Source organism: Peromyscus californicus, unplaced genomic scaffold, assembly GCF_007827085.1.
Source record: "Peromyscus californicus insignis strain IS unplaced genomic scaffold, ASM782708v3 Scaffold_14__1_contigs__length_90479793_seg_2, whole genome shotgun sequence".
NCBI lineage: Eukaryota > Metazoa > Chordata > Mammalia > Rodentia > Cricetidae > Peromyscus > Peromyscus californicus.
In genome coordinates, this window is record NW_026294436.1 from 7,835,647 (window position 1) to 7,862,411 (window position 26,765).

General features: G+C 48.5%; 2 long non-coding RNA genes across 5 annotated transcripts; one reads left to right on the forward strand and one right to left on the reverse strand.

Moving 5' to 3' along the window:
- Positions 1–1,010: 1,010 nt before the first annotated feature.
- LOC128109602 (uncharacterized) lies at positions 1,011–25,733 on the reverse strand. 4 transcript variants are annotated; one of them, XR_008217846.1, is made up of 6 exons: positions 25,072–25,733; positions 23,988–24,254; positions 21,024–22,086; positions 11,734–11,944; positions 3,890–10,243; positions 1,011–3,606 (listed from the first exon to the last, which is right to left on the reverse strand). It is a non-coding gene; the product is annotated as an uncharacterized LOC128109602 (long non-coding RNA). The 4 variants fall into 4 exon arrangements; XR_008217845.1 differs by having other exon boundaries at positions 1,011–10,243; positions 25,072–25,720; XR_008217848.1 differs by having other exon boundaries at positions 1,011–10,243; positions 21,778–22,086; positions 25,072–25,702.
- LOC128109604 (uncharacterized) lies at positions 22,029–22,721 on the forward strand. Its single transcript, XR_008217849.1, has 2 exons — positions 22,029–22,144; positions 22,299–22,721. It is a non-coding gene; the product is annotated as an uncharacterized LOC128109604 (long non-coding RNA).
- Positions 25,734–26,765: the final 1,032 nt, after the last annotated feature.

Consider the following 26,765-nt stretch of genomic DNA (forward strand, 5'->3'; position numbering starts at 1 on the left):
ATTGCAGCAGCTCTGTGATGGCAGGAGTGTGCGGCTAGGACCCCTCACATCTTGGCAGACAGGAAGTGAGACCCAACTAAAGAACCCCAAGGCCTGCCCACCAGTGAGGGACTCTTCCCGGGAGTCTCCACCTTCCAGTGATTCCACGACTTTTCAAAACAGCATCACCAATTGAGGATCAAGATTTCTTTTCTTCTCTCTCTCTTGCTCTCTCTCTCACTTTCTTCCTTCATTTTCCCCCCAAGAACCAAGATTTCAATACAAGAGCCTACAGGAGAGATTTCTCATTCACAGCACACCACTTTTCTCTAGTTTTACAAATATAGAATTACACTGAGAATTTTTCAGATTACTTAGTGTGAGCATTAAGTCAACTTCTTGAACTAAAATCCTAACAATGAAGCTGCTGGGTCCCAACATACACGTATTTAAATGGGGTTTTATTCACACCCCCAGCTTGTGCTTTGGGGGGTCTGGCTTCCTAAAGGGTCTTAGTCACCCTCTTGTGGCTATGACAAAATGTCTAACAAAAGCAGCCTCAGGAAGGAGGGGTTATTTGTCTCACAGTTTGGGGGCATGGTCCGTCACGACGGGGAAGTCATGACAGCAGGCATGTGAGGCAGCGGGGTCACATGGCACCCATAGTCAGGAAGCAGGGGATGAATGCTGTGCTCAGCTCACTTCCTCCTTTTCATCCACTTCAGGACCCCTGCCCATGGGATAGTGCTGCCCACATTTAGGGTGGGTCCTCCCCCCTCAATTAATCCAGTCTAGAAACTTATTCATAGAAATTTCCAGAGGTTTGTTTCCATGTTAATTCTAAATCCCATTAAGTTTACAATGAAGATTAAGCATAGCAGCTAGTGTGTGGTACCTTAGGGTCCATTTGTCCTCAACCTCAGTAACATTGGCTTTTTTTCTTTTTGCAAAAAGAAGCTGTTTGTTTTCTGTTGCTGTGATTAAAAAATACTCTGATAAAAGCGATTTAAGGGAGAACGTGTTTATTTTAGCTCACAGTTCAAGGTTACTGTCAATCACGGCAGGGAATTCACAGCAGCAGGAGCCTGAGGGTCGCAATTGTGTCCATGACTACAAAGCAGCGAATGAGGAGTGGCTGTGTTCAGCTTGTTTTTTCCCCCCCGCTGATGCAGCCCAGGACCCTCTGCCTAGGGAATGGTGCTGCCCACAGTAAGCTGTGTCTTCCCATCAGTAAGTCAGTCAGGGTGGCCTCCCACAGACATGCCTCAGGGCAACCTGGTCAAGACAGTTCCTCCCTGGGGCTCTCTTCCTGGGGGATTCTAGATTGTGTTGTTCACAAGTAAAGCAACCGATCACGTTCCGCATTGTTTCACACAGGGTATTATTAGCATTAACCATCTTGGTGAAACCTCTCCTGTCACAGACCTTAGGAGGAGGTGCAGGACTATGGGAGCTCACACCCTTTCCGGAGCACCTTGAAGGAGTTGTTGTTACCTGGGGAGGAGAAAGTTCTCCAGCCGCTGAAGTGTCTGCTGAGTGTCCCATCAACCCTCACAGTCACCAAGCTCAGAAGAGGTAGGGTGCGTCTATTTTGCAGAAAGCTAACAGAAATGGTTATAAATAATAAATTAACATTATAAACATGCAAATATCTACTTGTAATTACTGTGTGCAGCTATTTGCAGAGCAGTTTCAAAGTCTCATTTAATTCCCAAACAACCTACCACACAGACATTTGTAATGTATAATATCTATACATAATAATATTTATAGTGTATATTCAAACTTTTTAAATTCTTTTATTTTATTGATATGTGTGCAAATGTATTCCCATGTGTATGCACAGGTGCCTGAAGAGGCCAGAAGGCATTGGATCCTTTGGAGATGGAGTTACAGGCATTTGTGACCTACCCAATGTGGGTGCTGGGATCTGAACTCGGGTCCTCATAATGGAGCAGCAAATACTTCTAGCCAGTTAACTGTGTTTAATTAAGAGAGAGACAGAGAGAGAGAGAGAGAGAGAGAGAGAGAGACAGACAGACAGACAGACAGAGAGACAGAGAGGATCTCATGTAACTCAGGCTGGCTTCAAGCTCACTGTGTAGGCATGGATGACCTTGAACTTCTGATCCTCCTGCCTCCACTTCCTGAGTGCTGGAGTTACAAATGTGTACTTTCTTGCCTGGCTTTGAAACACTGGGGATCAACCCTAGGTCTTCCTACACACTAGTGTACATTTCCAGCCCTGTGTGCAAATTTTTGGTGTAGTGTGTGTGTGTGTGTGTGTGTGTGTGTGTGTGTGTGTGTGTGTGTATGTGTGTGTGTGTATGTGTGTGTGTGTGTGTGTGTGTAGTATGCAGTATGTGTGTGTAGTATGTATGTGTGTATGTATGTGTAGTGTGTGAAAACACCCTTGCACACAAGTAGGGCCTAGAGAAGGATGTTGAGTGTTCTGCCTCATCACTCCCTGTCTCATTCCCTTGAGACAGGGTCTCTCACTGACCCTGAAGCTAGGTTGGCAGCCCCAGCAATTCTCTTATCTCTGCTCCCCACAGCAGCGGGCTTAGAGGTGCTGGAAGTCATGCCCAGGTTTTTAACCAGGAACTGGGGATTTGAACTCAGGTCTCCATACTTTCACAGTAAGACCCCTAACCTAGTGAGTCTTCTACCTAACCACTCGTACACATGAAATGTCGACAAGTTCATTAAAGTAATGTTATGGGGGAAAGATGATCTCCTCACCAAATGTACTGAAACAACTGGAAATGAGTCTTCCTAAGCCTCAGGACTTTCTTACCATCATCTAAAGATGTAACTAGATGTGGATCATAGGAATGGCTACACTAGCGGGTAGTTTTGAAATGATGCAAGGAAATATGGGGTGGGGTAAGAAATGGTAGCCTTGAGTTAGTAAAGAATTTCTTGAATAAAATGCGGGAATACACGGACCATAAAATAAAAGGATAAATTGAACTCGGTAGAGCTATAGATCAGGGGTAGAACATTTGCTTAGCATGCATGAGTCCCTGGATTTGAACTTAGCACCAAGAACAAAGATTTTTTTTTGAGTTTTTTTTACATTGTTTGAGAATTTGTACATGCATATGTATTTGGGTCCAATCCGCTCCCATTTCCTCTCCTCTACCCCCCCCACCAACTCCATGTACCATCTACTGGGGCATGGGTAGCCTCTCCTCTACCCTCCCCCAACTCCATGTACCATCTACTGGGGCATGGGTAACCTCTTCTGCCAAGTCCCTGAAGAGAACCGATTCTCCCTCCCTCAGCAACCATGAGTCACCAATGCCCAACTGTGTGGGGGGGTACTGCTTGAGACCCCCTTCACCCCTGCTGGGATTCTGGGTGGCTTGATCCTATGCTGGTCTTGTGCACACAGTCACAACTGCTGTAAATTCATGCATGCAGCTTCCAGTTCATGTGTCGTCACATCCTGCAAACACTGCTTCACTGATGATATCCCACTAACAGTCTTTCCATCCACTCTGTGATGGTCCCGGCTTATTGGGAAGAGGGCTATGATACAGCTGTTCCATTCAGAGCTAGCACTCCACGGTTTCTTCTTCTCTGTTCGTTCATCAGTTGTGGGTCTCCGGTATTGATCACCAGCTATGGTCAAAAGAAGCATCGCTGATGAGAATTGAGAAATGGTACTGATGTATGGATATAAAAATAAAAATGCATGGAGCAGTTCAATGCTGCACCTATTTGGAAGAATAATAGTATCAGCTTCTCCCCTAGGGCCTGTGACCTAGCCAACCACAGACTATTGGCCCATTCAATGGAGCCAGGCCTGAGTTCTGTCTTGTGGAGCAGTCTTTAAAGACAATCACAAAGTAATTGGTTACTCCCGTAACATTTGTGCCACCATCTCCTAGTGGGCATATCTTACCAGGCCATTTGTTACTGTAGCTCGCAGGGTTCACAGCTGGGTGATAATTATCCTGTGTAGAACCTTGCAGCACTTATGAAAACTACCTGGTAGGCATGAAGCTTCCAGATCAGTACCATCTTGATTTCTTCATGTATGTGGTGTCTTCAGAAATAGGATCTTACTGTCAAGTTCTGGAGGATAACCCATAGCAATGGCAATAGCCTGTAATGTTAGGGGGCAGATTATGGGTTCCTACTGACCAACAACTGGGAAAGAGATAACCCACACCTGCCACTGGCTATTCATTTAATAGCCTATAAGATAAACAAATAAGCCAGGCACTGGTGGTGCCCACCTTTAATCCCAGCACTCTGGAGGCAGAGGCAGGCAGATCTCTGAGTTTGAGGACAGCCTAGTCTATGCTGTGAGATCCTGTCTCAACAAAACAAAACAAATGATGATAAATGTTGGCGTAGGCATGGGAAAAGGAGAGTCTTATCCACTATTGATGGGAGCTCAAACTGGTACAGCTACTATGGAAATCAATACGGAGGTTCCTCAAAAAGCTAGAGACAGACCTACCTTACAATCTATTTATACCACTCCTGGGCACATTCCCTAAGGACTCTACAGTGTACTACAGAGATACTTGCTTATCCACGTTCTTTGCTTCATTAGTCATAATAACCAGGAAATAGAAACAGCCTAAATGTCCCTCCGTGGATGGCTGGATGAGAATGTGGTACGTATACACAGTGGAATACTACTCAGCTGTAAAGAAAAACAGAAATTATTAAATTCACAGGTCAATGGATGGATCTGGAAATAAACATTCTGAATGAGGACACCCAGACCCAGAAAGACAAATGCTGCTCTGTGTGTCCTCTCTTTGAATCCTTAGATACATGTTTGAGTTGGAGTGCCCAGAGAAGGCAGGAGATTAGTAAGAGGGGGTGGGGAGGGGTTTTAAGGAAGGACACTAGAACACGGGTTGTGTGGAGGAGGAGAGAGGAATAACGGAGCAGGAAGATTAAATGGGATGAGAAAAATGAAGGCAGGGTACTGGGGGGCGTGTGGGGAGTGATGATGAACACTGGACCTTCGAAAATGCTATGTGAGTGTAGAAATACAATTACTCTAAACATGGTTTTCTTCCAAAGATGCTATTAAGAAAATGAAAAGACAGGGGCTGAGGATGTAGCTCAGTTGGTAGAATGCTTGAGTAGTGTGTGGGCTAGTTTTATGTCAACTTTACACAAGCTAGAGTCATTTGGTGCTGTGGGATGTCTTTATGTATGCTGTGAATATGTGTTGCTCTGATTGGTTAATAAATAAGCTGCTTTGGCCTATGGCAAGGCAGCTTAGAGGTAGGCAGGAAATCCAAGGAGAGAGACAGAAAAGAAAAAGGCAGAGTCTAGAGAGACACCAGCTGCCCTGAAGGAGAAGCAAGATGCCAGCAGACCAGTAAAACCACAGAACACGTGGCAAAACATAGATTAATAGAAGTGGGTTAAGTTATAAAAGCTAGCTAGCGAGAAGCCTGAGCCATTAGGCCATACAGTTTGTGAGTAATATAAGCCTCTTGTGTGTTTACTTGGGTCCGAGCAGCTGCAGGATGGGTGAGACACAAGAAAACTTCTGACTACAATTTGGGAAGAGGGGATCTCAGTTTAGAAGATGCCCCCACCAGATTGGCTTAAGGGCAAGCCTGTGATATATTTCCTTGATTGATGTTTGGTGTGAGAGGAACCATTTCATTGTGGGTGGTGCCATCCCTAGACCGGTGGCCCTGGGTGCTCTAAGAAAGCAGATTGAGCAAGCCATATGGAGCAAGTCAGTGAGCATCACTCCTTCATGGCCTCGGCATCAGCTCCTGCCTCCAGGTTCTTGCCCTGACTCCCCTGGGTGATGAACTAAGCTGTAAGATGAAATAAACCCTTTCTTCCCCAAGTTGCTTTTGGTCATGGTGTTTTATCACAGCAATGGAAATCCTAACCAAAATACCTAGCATGGTCAAAGCCCTGGGTTCTATCCCCAGCACTGTATAGACCAAGTGTGGTGATGCACACCTGTAATCTCAACACTCAAGAGTAGAAGCAGGAGGGTTAGAAAACCATGGTCATTCTCTGACATACTGTAGGTCCAAGGCCATCCTGGGCTACATGAGACTCTGCCTCAGAAAACATAGGAAACAAGGGAGGGAAGGAAGGAAGGAAGGATGGGGGTGGGGGAGAAAGCGAGGGAGAGAGGCAAGCTACTGAAATACTTTAGCATGAAGGACTCTCAAGATAAAGCCCCTTAAGGAGAGAAATAGGGTGCAAAATGCTAGAGCGTAGGAAACACCATTTGCTCAAACTTCTAGAGGAGAAGAAACTATAGAGACAGAAAGTAGATGAGTGGCGGCCAGGGGCTTCTGGTTGGAGATGTTGATTGCCAGGGATGAGGAAGGAACACCAGGGTCATGAATAATTCCCCTCTTGATAACAGCAGTGGCAATGCACTCAATATATTTATCACAGCTTACAATACACTGCTAAGCTGGAGGGTTTGGCCATAAGTCTGTTATAGTCAACTAAGCTATTTATAGGAGAAGAGGAGGGGAAAAGGAGAGGAAGGAAAGAAGGAAAACTTCATTCCTATCATAACCCAGGCACTCCACCTCACAGAGAGCCATGCATGTGCACCAAATGAACATTCACGGACATTCACAGCAGCCTTATTGGTTATGGTCTCAATCAGGAACCAAGCTGTAAAATGCTCTACAATGTGTGCACACACTTTCAGTTCCACTAGAATGGAGGAAAGCCCACCTTGGCAGTGTGCACCATCCTAGTTGGTTCTCAAATCCATAATGCAGTGTCACTCAACACACAAGGCTATGTGTCATACATATCGTGATACTCACTGGAACTTCGGACACAGACAAAGCTAGTTTGGGTGATGGAAATCTAAATTGCACCAACTATAGTGAGGATCCATGAAAATGAGGAAAGGGGAAGCCTCCTGGGGTTGCAATGTTGACTGTCCGGGTCTAAGTGGAGCTAACCAGGTATTGCTTGGGAAACTGGACAGAGCATAAAGCACACTTTGATATATGTAAGTTAGACCTCAATTAAATGATTTCCTTAAATTCAAGAAATACCCAGAGATGGCTCAGTGCCTGTCACATAAGCATGAAGATCTGACACCCATATAAAAGGCTGAACATGACGGTAAGCCTTGTAATCCCCATGCTGGGGAGGCAGATCTGTCCAGGGGTTAGATCTCTGGACCTGCTGACCATGCATTTTAGCTACTTAGTGAACTCAAAGCTAGTGAAAGATCCCACTCTCCAAACAAGGTGGACAGAGCCTGAAGAGAAATGCACAAAGTGAACATTTGGTCTCCACATTCATGCACACACATGTATGCACACCTACACACGTGCATACAAAGTGTCTAGCCAGTCCAGGTTCTTGAATTCAGACTTAGCAGACAGCTGGGCACAAGTTTTTATCGGCTGCTTTGACTACAAGGACATGGGTGTGACAGAGAATGCACCGGGCCTCCGTATGAGCTTGTTTGACAGTTTTGCCAGAGCTGGGAAAATGACAATCTGTGCAGTCACGTGTTTCATGTTCAATGTGCTAATTATAACCCTTTCTTATCTGCTCATGGCATCTGATTTCCCAACCCCTGCCTCCAGGGCCCTGGAGCCTCCCAGGCACCTAATTGTCACCTGCCAGTCTCAGGGTCGGAGGCTTGGGCTGCTGAGGGTGGGTTGTTTCCCTCTTTCTCCTGCCAGCCCCGTGCCTTCCCCACCACGGCGGACTGTACCCCGTAACTAACTGTGAGCCAACATGAACCTTCCTTCCACCTCTCTTAAGTTCCCTCATCCAGTATTTTTTTTTTTATGGTTTTTTGAGACAGGGTTTCTCTGTGTAGTTTTGGTGCCTGTCCTGGATCATGCTCTGTAGACCAGGCTGGCCTTGAACTCACAGAGATCCAGATGGATCTTATCTTTGCCTCCTAAGTGATAGGATTAAAGTGTGAGTGCCACCGTTTTCTGGCCTCTGTGTCTGTCTAGTGGCTGTTCTGTTCTCTGACCCCAGATAAATTTATTAGGGTGCATGATATATTAGGGAACACAATATCACAAGAGAGAGAGTATGCAGGTCTCCAGCCTTAGCAGCAAATGCCTTTGCCCACTGAGTCATCTTGCTGGCCCATGGTATCTACTTTGAACCCCTCAGCGATCTTGTTTAGGAGAAATAGCAAAGGTAATATCCTTTCTGTGGTGGTTATATATATTCTCTTGGTTGTGTTCCTCTAGAAAACCCCGGCGGAGGGTGGGGGCTACAGCTCAGTTGCTAGAGGGCTTGTTTTTAATACGTGTGAGAGTATATAGTGCATATGAGTGCGGGTGCATGTTGGGTCCAGAAGAGGACCTTGGGTCCCCTGGAACTGGAGTTACAGGCACTGTGAGTTGCCTAATGTGAGTGCTGGGAACCAAACCTGGGAGAACAGCAGGTACTCTTAACTTCTGAGCCATCTCCCCAGACCTACCTGCCAGCAGCCTGGGGTTCGAAACTCTGTCCTGTCACTTTTCCAGCAGCGTGACTAAAGGAAGATCACAACTGAAGATCACAGTTGCCTGTCTCTGAAAGAGGGGGTGTTAGTTGGCTCCTTCCTTTCCTCACCCCTTCTGAGACAGCATCTCACTGTGCAGCCCTGGCTGGCCTGGAACTTCCTATGTAGCGACCAAGATGACCTTGGACTTTTTATCCTTTGCCTCTAACAGCTGGTTGTTATGATTTTTAAAGATTTATTTTTATTTTTAATTATGTACGCACATTGGTGCAGTGCCCATAGAGGCCAGAAGAGGGCAGTGGATCCTGCAAATGCAATATGTGTTTTTTATTTATTTGTTTGTTTGTTTGTTTGTTTAAGCCCAGTTCCTCACCACCTCCTCTCCCATCTGGATCCACTCCTTTTGTCTCACACTAGAAAAGAACAGGGTTCTAGGAGATAACAACAAAACATAACAAAATAAAATATGATAAGATAAAACGAAAATCATCATATCGAAGACAAACCAACGGAAAAATAAAAGGTCCCCAGGAGCAGGCAGAAGAATCAGAGACCCACTCATTTACACATTCAGGATCCCACAAAAGCACTAGACTGAAAACTAAATATATGTGCAGAGGACCTGGTGCAGACCCATGCACGCCCTGTGCATGCTACTTCAGTCTCTGAGTTCATATGAGCCTTGCTCAGTTGTTTTAAAGAACCTTCTTTTGATGTCCTCAGTCCCCTTGGCTCCTCCACTCTTTCTGCCTCCTTTTCTGCAGAATTTCCTGAGCCCTGAGGGGAGGAATTTGATGGAGACATCCATTTAGAGCTGTGTGTTCCAAGGTCTCTCTGCATAATGTCTGCCTGGGGGTCTCTGTATCTGTTCCCATCTGCTGCGGGAGAAAGCTTCTCTGATGATGACTGGACAAGGCACTGATCTGAGTATAGCAGAATATCATTAGGAGTCATTTTATTGCTACACTGTTACTATTATTTTTAGATCAGTAGTATTTGGTTTTGCCCTAGGTCTCTGGGCTATCTCGACTCTAGTTCTTGGCCCCAATATGTGCTCTCAACAGCTGAGTCCTCTCTAGCTACTCATTATTATGTTGTTAAACTTGTTCATTTGTAGATGGACACATAGTTGACATGTTTTGTGTATCAAATAAGCATTTCAAAATCGTCATAATAATGCATAATTTGTGGGACCGTTGTAAAGAATAAACTTTAAAATGCAGGCAAAAGCTAGGCATAAGGGTGAACACCTTTAATCCTAGCACTTGGGAGGCAGAGGCAAGTGAATGTCTGTGAGTTTGAGGCCAGTCTGGTCTACAGAGTGAGTTCCAAGACAGCCAGGGTTATGTAGAGAGACTGTGTCTCACAACACAGACCAACAAATACAAAGAACTGGCCTCAAGAAATGACAATGGTTATGTCTGTGAATAATGTCACCCTCTTTATAAACCATAGTCAACCAGCTCTACTCTATAAATTTAGATGCAAGAACATACACACACACACACACACACACACACACACACACACACACACACACACACACACACACCCCTTCTGTGTGTCAGCATATGGCAGAGATGAAAGGAGGTGGAGGGGACATAGGGGTTGGTGAACTTGAGAAAGCCCCTTTTCTGGGAGGTCTAAAATTCTCAACTCCAAGAAACCTGTAGCTCTTGAACCACCTGCACGTTGCCGGCTGTTGATGTAGTATCACAAGATGGACACACGATGGCGCCAGAAACCATTATTTGGAAGTCGGTTCGCTAGGGCTCCCGGCTTCCTCCGCACTGTGGTCCTCACCTACCAGAAAGAAAATGTCACTGAGATTCTAAGCTGCCTCCATGCATCTATCTATCAACTCATGAGAAGTCCCACAAATCTACAGAAGCATCCAGATTACCTAGGGGCCGGGAACTATGGCTCATATGGAAAGAGAGCTTGTCCAGCATGCAGGAAGTTCTGGGTTTTGTTACCAGCCGGGCATAAAAACAGGTGTGGTGGTGCATGCCTATACTTCTGGCACTTTGGAGGGAGAGAAGTTCAAAGCCATCCTCTACTACACAATGAGTTGGAGGCCAGCCTGGGCTACACGAGACCCTGTCTCCATAAAAGAAGGATCAGTTGTTCAATATGTAATGTTCAATATGTAATGTGAAGGTTCTAGCAATCACATTGCAGAAAAATGAGGACAAACACAGAGTTAATTGCATAATGCATTGTATTTAACTCTGAATATTTAGTATGATTCTATTAGTACATAATCACATAAAAATGTTGATATACTCTAGATCTGTGTGTGTGTGTGTGTGTGTGTGTGTGTGTGTGTGTGTGTGTGTGTGTATGCTAGAGGACAACCTCAACTATTGCCCCTCAAGCACTGTCCTCTGTTTTTCTTCAGTTTCTCATTGGCCTGGTGCCTGCCTGTGGGCCAGGCTGGCTGGCCATTGACCCCAGAGATCCTCCTGTCCCGGTCTGCCCAGCGATGGGGTCGTGAACACACGCCACCATGCGTGGCTTTTTAGCACATGGGTTCTGGGGATTGAACTCAGGTCCTTGTGCTTGCAAGGCAAGCACTGTACCAACTGCGCTGTCTCCCCAGCCCCCAACTTGTTGATGTCTGTGGACCTTTGACCCAGTGTGCTCTAAAGATCCCCAGCCTACCTCGGGCTGTTGTGATAATATGCTATTACATGGAGGAACGCTTTTGGCTTCCAGGCCCCACCCCAATGCCGAGGAGCCTCCACTGTGGAAATGCCTGAATTCAAGAAGAAATCATTTTCGCAGAAGGCTGGTATTGCCCTGAGGGCTGACAGTGGGGTTGGGGGTGGGGGGCATGGGTAGCCACATTGGAACAGAAGCTTCCAGAACAGCTTCTTCAGAAAAATTATTTTTCTTTTCCCCGCTTTTATTGAAAATAGATTTTCCCCCCTCGTGTAGCATATTCTGACCCCAGCTTCCCCTCTCTCTACTCCCAGCGCCCCCTTCACCCTTTCCACTCTGATCCACTTCCTCTCTGTCTCTCATTAGCAAGCAGGCTTCTGTGGGATAATAATTAATGCAATATATTATAATACAATATGGTAAAGCAGAAACTAACGATTTGGAATTGGACAAAACAGACAACCAGAAGAAAAAGAGGCCAAGAGAAGGCACAAAAAACAGAGAACTACTCATTCTCACACTCAGGAATCCCACAAAAACCACCGAGCTGGAAGCCATAATATATATGGAAAGGACCTGGAGGGTAAAAAGAGAGAAGAAACAATATATAAATAAAATAAAAATAATACCCTGGCAGACATTATGGGAGAAGGAACCTCCAAAGGTGTCGTTGAGTGTGTTTTCTGTTGGCCGTCTACTGCTGGGCGTGCAGACCCCCTCGGGAGTGGTCTGTTTCCCGGGCGAGACTCCGGTGGAGGAAACTTGATTTTCCTTCTCACGTGGTTATCAATTAGAGATAGCTTCTGGGTTAGGGAAGAGAGTGTTTTTCCAACAATTCTCCTGTAGTGTTAAACAAAGAGATCCAGTGCTCATCACCAACAGATAGGCAAGCACAGGCACACAGAAACCACACAGACCTGGGGAGGGGTCACAGGGGTCTTTGGTCTGGGAAGCATTGGTAAAGGCAGCATCCAAAAGCACCCAGACCACCTAGGGGCCTGAACACCTCCACAGCCCCTTCATCTGCTGTGTCTGCCTGTCCTTGTGCATCTCACCTCTCTGCCTGTGGCCTGTGGCTTAGCACCCAGTCCCTCTCCAAATCCTCATCTCCTTCATTCCCCTTCCAGGAACCAAAATGCCATTAAAAAAAATATCTCTCAGGGTCAGAGATGTAGCTCAGTCAGTAGAACGTTTGTCCAACACTCATGTAGTCCTGGGTTCCATCCCTGCCTATAAGTCCAAGTCCTGAGGTAGAGGAAGGAGGACCAGAAATTCAGGGACATCCTCAGCCATACAGAGTTTGGGGTCAGCCTGAACTACAGGAGGCCCTGTCTCAAAACAAAATGGAGATAGCTCAGCCGTTAAGAGTTCATACTGTTCTTCTGGAGAACCGAAATGCCGCTGCCATTACCCAAATCAGGTGGCTCATCACAAACTGTAACTTTATCTCCAGGGGATCTGATGTACCATTCTGTATTCATAGGCACCCACATGCACAAGGCAGACATTCACACACACACACACACACACACACACACACACAGACAGACAGACATACACGCAGGCACGTGTGAAAATAAAATAAAACTAAAAGAAAAAGCATTTGAAAGCAAAGTTGTCATGTTAATTACCTTTTCACCCTTTCTTCCAGATGTCCAAGGACCACAGACTCCTTTCATAAAAGGCAATTGCTCTGTGCAGCCTCAACCAGGAGAATAAGCAGGGGATATGAAAGGGGCATCATGATTGCCAGCCTGATGGTCCTGGATGTGTATAATCTCTATGGAAACTGCCTCCACCCCTGTAACACTGGGAGTAAGAATATGTTTTGAAAGATTTATTTTGTTTTTGATTGTGTGTATCGATGTGCCTAGACGTGTGTCTGTGCATTTGCGGGGGCAAACTCCCACTCAGTCTACAAGAGGCTGTTGGATGCCCTGGAGCTAAAGTTACAGGTGCCCAACATATGTGTGGAGACACTAATCCTGGTCACCTGGTAGAAGAGCACATGCTCTTAACCTCAGAGCTGTTTCTCCAGTCCCAGGAATGTTTTTAAGTTGTAAGATTTGTGTGGGTTTCCCCTCCTTATCTGAAGAAGCAGGATCCTAGCAGAAGGATGCTGGCCCGGAAGCCAGCTCCTGCCCTTCACTAACTGGCTGTGGGAGTTGTCCTGTCCTGCAGCTCTGTGTGCAAGGCTTTGCAAAGCAGAAAGCAGACAGGAAGACCCTTAAGCCTGGATTCCTCCTCAGAAACAGAAAACGAAAAGTGGTATCCTGAACTAGGCATGACTCACCTCACATGCTGGCTGCCCTGAGTTCCACCCCCAACACCACATAAACCAAGTGGAGTGGCACGGGTCTATCATCCCCGTGTTTGGGACGTGAAGACCAGAGAATCAGATGTTCAAAACCATCCTCAGCTACACAGTGACTTGAAGGCCAGCCTGGGTTACATGAGACCCTGTGTCAAAAACCCAAAAGTGTTACTTTGAAAGAGAAGGTATTTCAAGTTAAAACAAGCTGGTGGCTGGTTTAAACTGGAAAATTTTGCATTCAAAACTCAGTTCACTCTTTTGGAATAAAACCTATATACTCGTTTTGAAAAGGAAGAGTGTCCCCACAGGGCAGGAAAGGCTGAATCATAAAGATAAAAAGAGGGAGCTGTGAGCGGAGGAGATTTGAATTTATCAGTGTTCCCCAAGTCGAAAGTGAAATCAGAGCAAGCTCAAGGGTGAGGATCCCCATTAAAGTCTGGTGGTGACTCTGTAAGGCCTCAAAGGCCCAGAGATTTCTGGGTGGAAATTCCCCACAGCCTCTGTAGTGAGTCACGGCAATTAGCTGCCCTCAAAGCTCTGCTGGTTTTGGCAGGCACTGGGGACCCAAATCATGGGTCCCGTACGGGCAAGGAGGCTTCTAGAGAGAAGATAGGAGAGGGAGAGATGGGCAGTGGAGGGAAGTCACCTTAAAAAGAAGCTGCTAGTCCCGAGGCCAGATGTTTCATCAAACTAGAGAAATTCGAGGGGCAATTTAGAGGGCTTTTCCGATGGGAAAAAAAAAATCCCAAGAAGGGACTAGAGAGATGGCTCAGCAGTTAAGACCACTCACTGGCTGCTCTTCCAGAGGACCAGGTTCAATTCCCAGCCCCCACAATTGTCTCTAGCTCCAGTTCTGGGGATCCAATGCCCTCTTCTGACCTCCAGGAGTGCATGTGATGCCCAGACATAAATACAGGCCAAGCACTCATGCATACAAAATAAAATAAAAAAGAAAAAAGAAATCAGAGAAGCTAGGTGTGGTGGGTGGTACAAGGCTTAAACCCCAGCACTCAGGAGGCAGAGAAAGACAGAAGGGGTGTAAGGTCAAGGCTACACAGCCAGCTTCCGGGCAGTTGGAGCTATGTGGTAAGCAAGGAAAGAAAAATGAAAGGACAGACGGGTTTGTAGGCCATCTATTAGTATTTAAATGTTAAAGGTGGGTGGGGAGTGTAGCTCGGTTCGTGGTGGGCTTGCCTTGCGTGCACGCAAGAAGCTCAGGGTTCCATTCTCAACAGAGCACAAACCAGATGTGACGGTGCACGCCCACCCGTGCTTAAGAGGTAGAGGGAACAGGGTCAAAGCTCAGGATCGTCCTTGGCTACAAAGAGATCGGGATGCCAAGCTGGGCTGCATGAGCCAGTGACTCAAAAAGAAAGCAGAGAATGGTGGTGCGCACCTTGCACACCTTGCACACCTTCAGTCCCAGCTCTTGGGAGGCTGAGGCAGGCCCATCTAGATGAGTTGGAGACCAGCCTGCTCAGTATAGCAAGTTCCAGGTCAGCCAGGGCTATACAGTGGGAGGGGGTATAAAAAGGAGGGGGGGGGAGGGAAGAGGAGGAAGGGAGAGAGGGAGGAAGGAAAAGAAAAAAGAAAGAGAGGGGGGGAGGAGGGAGGAGGTGAAGAGAAGAAAGGAAGAGGAAGAGATACTTTCCATAAAATGGGTTCCCCAGTTCCAGTTCCTCCCCGACACCGTGAGAACAGAGACACTGAGTTTGTCTGATCTGGTGTGAATGTGACTGAGGCCACAAAAACGCACTCTGAAGAAAGCAAGTCAGGGGTCAGAGGCAGCCACCCTCTGAGCATCCCAGGGTGCCTTGTCCAAGCTCCTCCAGCAGACTCCAAGACCAAGCCACCCGCTCCCCGCAGCCCTGCTCTCACACCTCTAGAAACAGAGTGCTCTCAAAGTCTTCCTCCACTCAGGACTGACGTTGCAGGGCTCTCAGCCAGAGCCCTTCCATCAGACCCTTGTAACTGGGGTAGGCGAACACACAAGAAAAGAAGCAGCAAGCCAAGGGCCCAAGGCTTGTGCAAGCCCACATCCCACGCCTTTTCACTCACCAGCAACTTGAGGTGGCCTTCTTAGAGGAAAGATCAAAAAGCAGGATAGCCCCAAGCCCGAAAATACACAAGAACCCAGGATCCCAAACAACACGTCAGAGCTGCAAGGTGTTGGAGGCAGGTAGTATCTGAACCTTGAACCACTGGAGCTGGGGGATTGGAAACAGTCAAGGCATCCTGCTCACCTGGTCTTTGCTCCCTAGAACTCTGCTGTTCAATCCACAACACCATCCTATGATGCAGATGTTCTTTTTCCCCCCTAATTGTAGCATTCACACATGCATGTGTGTGTGTGTGTGTGTGCGTGTGTGTGTGTGTGTGTGTGTGTGTGTGTGTGTGTGTAGGCATGTACCTATGAATCTAAGTGAATACAAAGACTAGAAGGGGGTGTCAAATGCCCTGGAGCTACAGTTACAGGCAGTGGTGAGCCCCTGGATGTGGGTACTGAGAAGAGAACCCAGGTCTTTGGAGCAGTAAGCGTGGAAGCACTCATAACCACCATGCTGTCTCCAGCCCCAACTAGTTCTGTTTTATAGGCAGCTTGGCTCCAGGGTCAGAGGCTGCAGTTATTTGGTGAAGGAAGCCGGTATCCAACCAGTGCTGCCTTCCAGGCAGTTTTGGGGTGGGGGTATCCATATGGCTAATTCAGCACCTATGTATGCTGAGCCTAAGAAGAAGTGAGGTTCTTAGCCTAAGAAGAAGTGAGGTTCCCCAAACTCCTCCTAATACTTTGGGCTCGGCATGGGGCTATCTGTGAATGTGCTTCTTAGAACATAATTACCACCATCAAGATTATTGTTCGAATTAGGCATTTACATGACACTTAATATTTCCAAAGCATTATACTCCCGTTTAATTAGTTTTTCCTTGCGACATTCCTGTCGCGTCCACACTTGATAGCTTGGGAGACTGACAGACTGAAGAGATAAACAGCATAAGCCTGATGGAGAGGGGTCACACCCTATACAATCTCTTAGCTTCTAGTCTCTCTGGTGATCCAGCCAAGATAAGTCACACACCCCCATCTGCAAATCCTTCACACCAACCTCCAGCTGCCTGGGGTCAAGGCAGCTCCAGGAGAGGAGGAGAGGCATGGAGTCTCTTCCCTGGCAGATTTTTGGCAAAAGGTCCAAATACCACTCAGAAAAAGTCCAAGTTCACACTGCAGACACCCTCAGTGTCTTTCCAAACCTCTCTATTAAAGTGCCCTATAAAATCCAGGGCTGTGATTCCCAAACCAAAGAGTCTCCCAGAGGGAGCTTTTAGCGTCTCCCAAGCCTAATGGGGCTGTTAAATGACAGAGCAGAGCAGGTCAGCCAGCGCAGGGCTCCTGAGACTGAGACTTCTTTGCCTTGAATCCCAGCAGGATGCTCAGAAGCCCTGGGTCCCTCTCCTCCCTCCATCTTCTCTGGTTAAAGGAGAAATTTCATGGAAAAATGGATGCTAATCTTTAGGAGCCACCACCCTAGGAATACAGCAGCCCTTTCTCTCTGCTCTCTACTGCAGCAAGCCCCCTGCCTCATCTCTCTGCCCAGAAAGTCCTTAACCTCGTCCTGTGTACTAGAATCAAAAGAAGCTCCATGTACACTAGGTCTGGGTTGATGCAGGTTCTGGGAAAAACAGGTGGGGTGCCCTGAATAGGTAGGTAACCAGGGTCTGCTGGTAAAGCTGTTCCTTGGTCTTCTCCTTCAGCCTGAAGATCCTTTCTTCCATACCCCACACCCACCCACAACTCCAGGCATCGGGTATGGACAAAATGCCGATGGACATGTAGACAACTGCAGGGACAGGATTGTCCAGCAGGACTGGTAAACCCCAGATTCTGTTGTTGCTCAGAAAGCAATCTGGAAAAGTCTTGAGTCCTGGTTACAATCCTTCAGTAGGGAAACCAACTGTGAACTGAGGGGTCTGCTCAGAGGGAGTGTTTCTGGCCAGACACCTGCCACTCTAAGACCCGTGCTCAGCCCCTGGGGCCTCTGATCTTGGAAGCTAGTAGCAAGAAAAGAAGCAGATAGCATTATTAATGGGGAGGGGGATTACGACCTCCTCTTCCACTGGGCCACTCTGTATGACAACTGGGAGGGAAGATCCGCTTGTGTACCTGTTCAATCCTGTGCCCAGGGCTCACAGTGATCACTGAACCCTGGGAAAAGAGGTAGGACTGATGGACTTAGGTGAGTCCAGGAGCATAAGACCCACCACTAGAATGGGTCTGCAGGACCGCTGGTCCCCATCTGGGCTCTTCATTTTTTCTTTTTTCTCTTTCTTTTCTTTTCTTTCTTTCTTTCCTTATTTTTTTCTTTCTTCCTTCCTTCCTTCCTTCCTTTCTTCCTTCCTTCCTTCCTTCCTTCCTTCCTTTCTTTCTTTTTTTGAGGTGGGGTTGGTTTTTTGAGACAGGGTTTCTTTGTGTAGCCCTGGCTGTCTTGGAATTCACTCTATAGACCTGGCTGGCCTCAAACTCCTCAGAGATCCGCCTGCCTCTGATGGGATTAAAGGAGAACACCACCACCACCAGGCGGTTCTTCATTTCTTACAGGCATGCCCTTGGGGCCGGTTATATTTCTCATCCAGTTTCTACCTCTGTAGACAATGGGTCCTCTACTGTTCTGAACTGTACAAGAACAAGCCCAGACACATGCTGGTTAGTCTTCCAAAAGGAGTGATAGTCAAACCCACCCCGCCCCCATCCCTCTCCTGTCTCTAGTTCTCTACATTCTTTCTATTTTTCCACCTCTCTTCCAAGCACGGGCATAGAAAACCCTCCTGTTGCCCACTGGGGAAGGTAGGGCATGAGATGCATTTCCTGGGCTCTGGATGGTCCTGGCCTCAGGCATCCCTCTTCTGTCTGCTTCTATCTGGGTTCCAAGGGCCACCAAGAGTGAGTGCGGGCTGCTCTCAGGTCTCAGGAAGGCCCCTCTCAGCCACCGCTGACCCCAAGGTGCTAAGGCAGGAAGGCCTTAGATCTAAAGTGTGGTTTAAAGTCTCACAAGTGGAATGTTGAGGACAGGGACAGCTAAACACACAGATGCAGTCTAAGGCCTCTGTTCTCTTGGGTCTCAGCGGGAGTTCAGGTGGCGGCTGGAGAGGGCAAATTACTAGAAGTCTGGACCCTGCCCCTTTTCTAAATAAGAACCCAGGCTATCACACACCCCAACCCCTGTGGGAGTGGGCCTTCTGAACTCTGGAATTCACTGCTTTTGGAGGGGTGGAGAATGGAGCGTAGGTGGCCTCAGAAGGGACTCTCACAGGTTGGAGAAATTCGACTGGGGTCCTCTACATCAACGACAAAAGGTCCCAGGTCCCAAAGGCTGTCTCTCTGAAGATTTGTGAGCTTTATAGGATTTTGCTTGAGCAGGTGGGCCATCCCAGCCACCTTGAGCTTCAAACCCAGATCTGACCTTTAAAACCAGAGCCCCTAGGTCAGCACACAGAGATTCAGACGGTCAGGTCCCGTGCAGAGCTCCCAGGGAGGGGCACCAGCGACTTCAGCTCCTAAGGCCGGAGTCCAGCGTCCCTGCGAGCTGGCTCCACCCTCAAACTCCTCCGAGGTCAAAGCTGCTAGAACTTGAGCCCCTAGTAACGCAGATACTGCCCTCTTCGCCGCACCGGTTTCTAGGCTTCGATAATTAGGAAAGCTGAGAGAAGTTTGAGCTGTCCTACATGGCTCTCCACGCAAGCTTGCTTTTTTCTCCTGTCCCCGGTCGGTCTACCAGCTACCTCCGGACCTCAGAAACAGGGTACCCTCCTCGTGGGGACTTTCTAGGTCCTTGCTCTCTGCCAGCCTTGGCCCTTCTGACTGCTGCCTAAGCCGGAGTCTTCTCATCTAAGCTATGCACCCACGCATCCATTGGGTCTCCACGACAGAAATTCTGCCCGCAGTGCGCAGAGTGCAAAGTGAACGAAGTTTAGTCTGGCTGAAGATAATTAAGTAGGGGCTGGACAGATGGTTGAGCAGTTTGAGAGCAGAGCGCGTTTGAGAGGAATTGTTCTTGGCAGTGGACCTGAGTTTGGTTCCTAGCACCCAAGTCCGGCTACAGCCTCTGGCTTCAGCTCCAGGAGGTCTGATGCCCTCTTCTGGCCTCAGCAGGCACAAGTACACACATATACATGAATAAAAAATAAAGTAATTAAGTGTTCACGGGCCAGCAAACATTCTAACCCCGCTCAGAAGAAATCTTGGGAGAGCTGAGAAAGGGTTAACTGGTACACTAGAAACTCTACACTAAATAAGCACATAAATTAGGTTGTAGATAGGATGTGGTTAGTGGAAAAATAGAAAAATCAGGCACAGGTTGTCTACAGTAGTACTGTGTGAGGTCAGTGTTTGATTGAAAGTCAGGGTTGGGAGCAGATCAATCCAGTTCAGTTCTCTGCGTTTGAGAATAAGGAAATCAAGACTCAGAGACAATTGGCATCTCATCCAAGGTCACACAGCACAGCACTGGCTGACTGGGCATGGGAACCTAGTCCATACCATTGTCTTTTAAGAATTGTATTTTAGGGCTCTTTTCTCTCTAATTTTGCCTCTACTGAGAAGAGAGGATCCCAAAGAAATCGTTTTCCAGGGGATTTTGATCTCTCTCCTTTCGGATATCAATTGTTACCCAAAAAGCCAAAAGCCACCCACCCGATCAAAACCCAAACCCTGGCTCACAGCCGCACCCCTGCAGTTCTCCAAACGTGTCGACAGGTGGCACTTTCCTCACAGGCAAAGCGGCCGGGGAATCCTCTGGGCCACCCCTCAGCCTAAGTGATGCTCTTCCAAAAGAAAAGGGGAAGCGACTCAGATGTTCCGACTGAGTGTGGAACTGTTGGAAAGCCTAGACTCCAGAAGCCAGGTTCCACCTTAAAAGAGGCCAGCGGGTATCCTGCGGGGAGGGTAGGCTCAGTGGTCCATGGGGGTCACCCCTTAGAGGTGTCAGCATCTCTCAGCTAGCAGACACCCAATGTCTCACAGGGCAGGTCGGGAGCTGCCTTCTCGGCTCCAGCCCCAGCACCCACCGACCTCCTAAGGTTGCCTTACGTAGGAAAGGGAAGAGTAGAGGGGAAGCGGGGCGCCTTTTCAATTGTGGCTGCCATTGTCCTAGAGACAGGTCGCTTAATCTGTTCATTCATTATTGTCTTCGCCTTTAATATTTGGCTTGGCTGCTTTGATGGCTGGAAGATCACACTCTTGACTTTGCATAACAATTTTGGGGCTTGGGGCGGGTGCCTTCGGTGCAAGGGGGGAGAGATACGCTAGGAACTGGGGCCAGTTTTTTCAGCCCTCAACCTCCTCCCCACCGCCTCCCACTCCCCTCGCTCCATCCCCGACCTCCATCTCCCCTTCTTCACATCCTCCAACACCCCCTCCCCCACTAGCTACCATTCAAGCCTAAAAAGTACTAATTAATGATGCTGCAAAGAAAGAGACAATCTTCGGTGGTTGGAGAACGGGACCATTCCTTCCCCTCCCCACACCTTCACCAAGACAGGCCTCCCTTCCACTTGCCACACATCGGAGGAAATGATAAACTTTGGGGGATGAACGGAGCTCAGTGTACTTACAGGAGACCACCGCTCCCTGCACTCTCCTGGGACTTAGACCCGAAGACCGTCCACGGCTCCCCTGGCTGCTAACCAGGAGAGCCCTGAGGCAGGCGGCCTTCTCGGTGGAGGTGACCTAAGTTCTCCCCTCTCTGAGTCTGTGGGCAAGGCCTTTGGCTTAGCCGGGTCCGGAAGGTCTCTTCTGCTCTTGACCTTGGAACATGTTGCCCAGCCCTCCCCACAATAAAGGCCACAGTTGTTGAGGTGAGTCTGAGTTAAAAACCAAAAAGCCAATGGCTGTTTAAATCTTGGTTTTAGCATCCTCTTTGCACCTTTCAAAGACAGTCATGGGAGAAGGAAAGAAAGAATTAGGCCTCTAGCAGCTAGTTTGGGTCCTTGCGACTTCACAGGCTTCCAGGGCTCTCGGTTACAGAGACCCGCTACCCCCTCCCCAAAACGCACACAACCGCGCAGAAGCGACAAGCGTAGACACACGAACCCAACCTCAGGCCCATGTAAACACCAACCGATGGGCACCGCCCACAAGCGTAAACCAAGCACCCCAAGGTACACACTCTCACACACGTGCACTCAAACCAAGTCTTTTACTCTGAGGGTTACATACAAACACCCCCACCCCCACCTCTACTGGAGCAGGCCCAGGAAGGCTACGACCCGTGAAGTGACTCCTTTGACTGAAGTATGATCCCGGTTAGGAAGGAGATGGGACGGGGTGGAGGAAACTCAGGAGACCTGGCCATTCTTCTGGTCGTACCCTTTAGTTTCTGAGGCTTTCCTTTCCGGCGTCTTCACCTCCCAAACAAAACTTTTTCAAGTTTCCCAGTCAGTGACCCCTGCAGCACCGGTCTCGAATGGACATCTGAGTTTATCCAGCACCTTGCCTGGGAAGAGGGTCCCCACACTGCAGCTCCGGAGGGCTTAAGGGAGGAGCCGCTGTGATTTCACCGAGGGCCTGTCGGGAGGGAGACGGGAAGGCGCTGGCCTGAAGCCCGGCGTTGGGAACGGGTTCTCGGATTTCTTCCTCCTCTCGGGTCGGTGGGAGAAGAGCCAGACAGCCTCGTCCCTGAGTGTCGAGAGAAGGAGAAGGAAAAAAGACCCTTCGGCAAGCAAAAATAGCGCAGGTTTTGGATTCTCAGTCTCTCTCTCTCTCTCTCTCTCTCTCTCTCTCTCTCTCTCTCTCTCTCTCTCTCTCTCTCTCTCTCTCTCTCTCTCTCCCTCCCCCCCCCCCCCCCCCCGTTGATTTTTGTTTATTTTTTATCTCGGACTTTGGAGAAGGGTCCAGACCTCCTCGGGAGCACGAACCCACGACAGCAAACCCGGAAGCTTCTCTGCCCCTCCTCGCTCACTCCCACCCTTCACCCTCCTCGGGTTTGCAAACACTCGAAGCCAGTAGGTGTGGACCCCGAACCGAGCCGGATCCAGGTGGAGCAGCCACTCAGACAGGTGGGGACTGGCGTAGGTGAGGGGGCCCGTCGGGCCTGGGGGGTACTAGTGCTCCCAAACTTTCTAAGGAGGGAGGAAACTAAAGAGGCGGGGAGCAAAATTAAAATAAAAGATGGAATGTCTAGGTGAATTAACTCGAAATACTTTTTTTCCCCCCGGAGAAAGAGAGAGTAGTTGGATCCAAATTGGAGTTTGGGTAGGGTTCCGTGTACGAAGACAAACGGGATATTTGATTAAAGAGAATATATATATATATTGGAGAAGTGTGTGGAGTCTCCTTGATTTCAGGTGTTACAGGGTTTTTAATCCTTGGGACCAGGGCCAGTCTGACTGTAAATAGTTCAGCTCCAGAACCGTTTGGGAGGGGGTGGGGTTGAAGACTCTGCTTGCAGTTGTGGGTGCCTAGGAGCTCTGCATCTCGGCTAGTGGCTCTCGGAAAGCACAGCCTGGAACTCGGGAGGGAACCTGCTAGCTTCAGCGGCTGGCTTCAGCGTTCCCAGGGACCGAGAAAGCGGGACCGGGGAACTCAGGGCCCCAGAAGGCCCTTTGGTATGAACGTAAGGAAATCGCAACAACCCCCAACCCCCATTTCTCACAGCTACGGGAACGGTGTGTGTGTGTGTGTGTGTGTGTGTGTGTGTGTGTGTGTGTGTGTGTGTGTGTGTGTTAGAGAGAGAAAGAATGTTTCCAGAATAAAAGGTCTCCACGTTTGGGGAGGGAGGAAATACATCCAAATACTGGAGTGTTCTAAGGTGACAACCCAACCCGCGAGCTTTTTCTGGGGCTTTCTAGGAAAACAGATTGTGGGGTGGGGATTCATGCACAGAGGTGGTAAAAGAAAAAGGGAAATTATTATCTCAAAGCCCTTCCCACACCCAGGACTTTCCCGAGGCTTACAAACAAAAACTGCCATCCTCAATTCGTGGGTCAACTAAGCAATGTATTTTTCTGAGGTTCGGCACCAAAGCCTGCACCCAGCTCGCTGACTTCCCCCACCCCTTTGATGGCCTCTCCCTGTACCACTTCCTGCTTCTAACAAAATTCCTGAAGATCTTTAACCAATACCCAAGGAATCCCCCTCCAGCACCCACCCACCCCCATATTGTTATACCCTCCAAATGAAGACCCAGCCCCGAGCGCTAATTGAATTAGTCTATTGAAAAGACTGTCAGGTACAATCACTCGGCTAGAGGCCTCACATTTCCCAAGGTCTATAGGCTTTGGGGACCTGCAATGTATAGTCTGACCTTCTGGCTCATGATAATGCCCGCACTTGTAGCAGAAATCTCCTCGTATTCACTCTCAACAAAACCGCTGGTCACCCAGTCCCCGTAGGAAGGCTGCACGCTATTGTGCTGGGACAACTCATTCATGTCCCGCACCGCGAGGCCCCACCGCCATCTGATCCACACTGGAAATGGGATTACCACCCTGTGCAGGCAACACCACCTACTGCAGGCCACTGAGCTCACTTCTGAGTGAAGAGGGGTGGCTTTCGGATCTCCACTCCCACCCACTCACTTTTAAGGTGGGAACTGGAGGGAACCCTCAGATTGTCTCTGCTCTCACAAAATCCAAGAAGTCTTCAGAAACCCCTCAATGGCAGGAGGTCTATCCCCTTCTGAAATGTCACACACAGTGAACGCTCAGCAAACACACTTCTTAGTGGGCATCAGTGGGGCTGACTTGGGTCCAAGGCATTTGAGGGTCTCCTGTCTCCTGCACGGTTATACACCAACACATAAGCAATGCTTTTGCAGACTGGGTTTCCCCATGAGTGGCTCTCACCTGCATGGGGGAACAGAGGCAAATACAAGGAGTTAACTGTTTGGTTGTTGTTTACTAGATTTGAAATAAACTTTCTTAGTTTCTCCCCTTAGAAAACTCATGTCTTCTCTTTGTCTGATCTCCTATTTCCCGGCAGCCCCCACCCCCCCCCCCCTCCTCAGGCCCATATGCAACTCTTCCCTCTAGCCAGATGTCTTTTGCATGGAAGTCAGAGTTGAGCCTCAAGGAATGGAGGATGCTTAGGGATCGGAGATGGTTGGAGGGCTTGGGGGTCTCTTTATTCCGTGTATCATGGTTCCCAGCCCAGGAAGCTACTTTTGGAGGGTTAGCAACACTCCCATACATTTTGGCCTTTGAAACTAAACAAAATCTTTTTCTTTGTCGTGTTTTTCCCCCCTCCTCCGAGTTCACTTAGGCTGGGTATGAAAAGGTGTCAATGGGGACAGTCAATCTTTTGAGGCGATAAAGCCCAGTCCATAGCCCATTTGCACAAGTAACTACCCAGCTTGAAACTGTAAGGCAATGGAAGAACATGCTGATCTGCACTAGTTCCTATACTTGGGACCCTGGAGCTGATGGCTTTTGGAGAAAGGGACTGCATTCCATTCCGGTTCGATACCCACACTTGCTTCCGACTGCCTTACCTGTCTGCCTTCCTGGCCTGGGCATCTATCGAGTGGCAAGACGTCCCTTAACTACCCAAAGCAGAAGAGAGTATCTTGAAAAAACGCGAGGACTCCAATGCAGTCACACTGGCATGCATCTCTGCACACAGACATCAAGCCCCTTTACCCAGATACTTGAACACACCACTCACCCTGCCCCTGCTGTAGTTCCTCACCCACATGCCAGCCCTGGGCTCGGAGTTCTCTGGACCCCCTCACACAAGTGTCTCAGCCAATATTTGCTCACTCAGCCTGCACACACCTCACGCCAAGGACGTCAGCACAGGCACATATAGTTCCCAACAGTAGGTTCAGTTTTAGGAGGGAGAGGAGGGCGTGGAGCCTGGGTGGGGGTCGTGGAGCTCGGGGCGACAAGTCTAAAGGAGCATCCGTCCGGGGCTGGATCTGGGGGGTGGAGTGGGGGGACAAGCCAGTGCGCTGCAGAGGAGCTTCGCCTAATCCAGCCGGAGCTCGTGGGCCGCGGGTGCATTTATCATCCCATTACTGTAACAAATCCGAGCTCTACTACATGAAAGGTAAAATGAATTACCGACGTTAAGCCGTCAATAAAGTCATTTCTGTAAATGGTGTCTCCAAAGGGCCGCCGCATTATTCAGCTGGCTTTATCAGCTGGCTGGAAATTACGTACAGGACCGGGCCGCGCGGCGCGCGGGGCCGCTCACTTTGATTAAACGTCTTGCCAGCGCTATGTGACAGAGCTTTTGACCAGGGTTTTATTCACAGGCCTGTGATGAACGCCAAGCTGATCAGGCGGAATGAAGAGTAATTAAAACCTATAAATTATCTTCCGCAGCCCTTCTCACGGCGTCTCCTGCAGGCGAGATAAGGCGTCGAGACCCTATTTACGGCGCTGAAAGGGACCGCGGCGCACAAAAGCTACGCGGCTAAATAGGATATTGATAGTGTCCTAATTAGAATTTAATTAAGTACCCACGGTCGCTTGCGGGATAAAGATTTCAATTTTGCGAACTTAAATATAAATAAAAATCCCACCTCTATTTCGGGGGGAAGGAGCGAGGGCAACTGGAGATTTCGGGGAGCCCTTGGGTTAGAAACAGAAGGGAACCCACGAGACGGTACAGTGGATCTGGAGTGGCTTCAGAAAGTTCGGGAGACTGAGGTGGCCCCAGAGACGCACTCTGGAGAGGTTCTCGCCATCAGGCCTCAGCACAGTACGTTTTGGAAACTCAGTCCGGGAAATCGGGAGATCCTCGGCTGAGCCGAGATGCAGCTTGGAATACGAATTCCCGGCTTCTTTCTGTCTCCGGGACAAACTTCGCCTCACTGCCCGGTTGGACTTGTGGGTTTGGTTGTATATTCTTCCCAACCTAGCCTCTGTGGCATTATTTTTTTAAACTGGGGGTATAGAGTTTAACTCTTTTGTCCCAAAGAGATAGACAGAAACTAGACCATTTGGGGATGGCGATCAGGGAAGGCCTCCTTTACAGGGGCTCAAATCGGCTTTCTTGAACCGAAGGCTTCAGCAGTCTATTCGTCTGCCGACCCTCCAAAACAGCTCCCAGGCAGATCACTCCCTGAGCCGAGCACCACCCTTCACTCCCTAGCCTTGGTTATGGAAAACTTTTGAAGCACTTTCGCTAGGAAAAAGAGGAAATGCCCAGAATATAGGACCGTGGGAGCTACTGGAGGCGTGAATATTCGGGGCTCCGTCCCAAGTCCAGTTCTGTGAATTCAGCTATCCTAGAATTGGGGTAACCCGTTGTCCATGGTCTTCAGTCTGCCAAGGCAAACATTTGAAGTGGTTTTGTTGGTTTGATTTTTTTTTTTTTTTTAACCTAGCAGGGAAAATCTAACACAGAGATTT